This window comes from Schistocerca americana, chromosome 2, assembly GCF_021461395.2.
Source record: "Schistocerca americana isolate TAMUIC-IGC-003095 chromosome 2, iqSchAmer2.1, whole genome shotgun sequence".
Taxonomy (NCBI): domain Eukaryota; kingdom Metazoa; phylum Arthropoda; class Insecta; order Orthoptera; family Acrididae; genus Schistocerca; species Schistocerca americana.
In genome coordinates this window covers 563,680,970-563,682,381 of record NC_060120.1, presented here as the reverse complement: position 1 = coordinate 563,682,381, position 1,412 = coordinate 563,680,970, and the positions used below count along the sequence as shown (strand labels likewise).

Genomic DNA, 1,412 nt, shown 5'->3' with positions numbered 1-1,412 from the left:
GTGCCGGACCGAGATTCCAACTCGGGACCTTACCTTTCGTGGGCAAGTGCTCTACCAACTGAGCTACCCAAGCACACCTCACGCCCCGTCCTCACAGCTTTAATTCCACCAGTACCTCGTCTCTTACCTTCCAAACTTTACAGAAGCCCTCCTGCGAACCACGCAGAACAAGCACTCCTGGAAGAAAGGATATTGTGGAGATATGGATTAGCAACAGCCTGGAGGATGTTTCTAGAATGAAATTTTGCACTCTACAGCGGAGTGTGCGCTGATATGAAACTTCTTGCCAGATTAAAACTGTGTGCCGGACCGAGACTCGAACTCGGGACCTTTGCTTTTTGTGGACTAGTGCTCTATCTTTCTTCCAGGAGTGCTAGTCCTGCAGGGTTCGCAGGAGAGCTTCTGTGAAGTTTGGAAGGTAGGAGACGTGGTACTTGCGGAATTACAGCTGTGAGGACGGGGCGTGAGTCGTGCTTGGGTAGCTCAGTTGGTAGAGCACTTGCCCGCAGAAGGCAAAGGTCCCGAGTTCGAGTCTCGGTCCGGGACACAGTTTTAATCTGCCAGGAAGTTTCACAGGAAATGTTATTTTACGAAAGATTTTGACAACTCATGATGACAGTATTTTAAGTCGTACCCAGGTACGATGTGAAATCAGATCAACAAAGCGTTTCTTCTACATGAAACAAGTTTTACAGTCAGACTACACTAAAACGAGTAAAAAGTCGAAAATGAAACACAGGATACACAATATCAATATACTAGCCGTTGGTACACATTTGTGATATTCCCAATTCAGTCACCATGACTGACCATGTATATAAATTATTAATAAAATGTCTTTGTATGTTCTGTGAGATGTGCTTCAAAAGCTGCGGATAAAGAACTGAATATTTGTCCAAGTCGATAAATACCATATTTAGTGGCTGAACGTTCCATATTCTGCAGATAATCACATGAGATATAGTCAGTTAATTGCGCTTTGACCTTCCTCTGGCATTCTAGGTACCAGGAGGACTAGAGTAGCAGCGCAGGGAGCTATATCTTGATACTGGCACTGTTGACGAATGCTTATAGCAGCTTATACATTGCTATATCGTTGGATGCTAACAAGATTATAAGGCTGCTTGTGAACTGATGACCAAGAGCTTGAAGATTACTTGCAAGGGCGTTTATGCAATACGTGTTCTGAGGTCACTGTGTAAATATTTCATATGGGTATTCTTCCTCTCCGCAAACACGTAGACGTGTGGCGCTTAGGTCGAGCCGATAGAGGTTCTTTGTTGAACTCCAATGATCAAATGTCAGCAACGCTGAGGTTGACCTCTCTAACGAGGCTTCCCCCATGACAAGACCTGCCGTAAGGCAGAACACAAAGTTTTTTCTCTGGTCTACAGAAGGCACGTGTTGTTAAT

At 44.7% G+C, this 1,412-nt stretch overlaps 1 non-coding gene across 1 annotated transcript; it reads left to right on the top strand.

Moving 5' to 3' along the window:
* Positions 1–472: 472 nt before the first annotated feature.
* Trnal-cag lies at positions 473–547 on the top strand. Its single transcript has one exon. It is a non-coding gene; the product is annotated as a tRNA-Leu (tRNA).
* Positions 548–1,412: the final 865 nt, after the last annotated feature.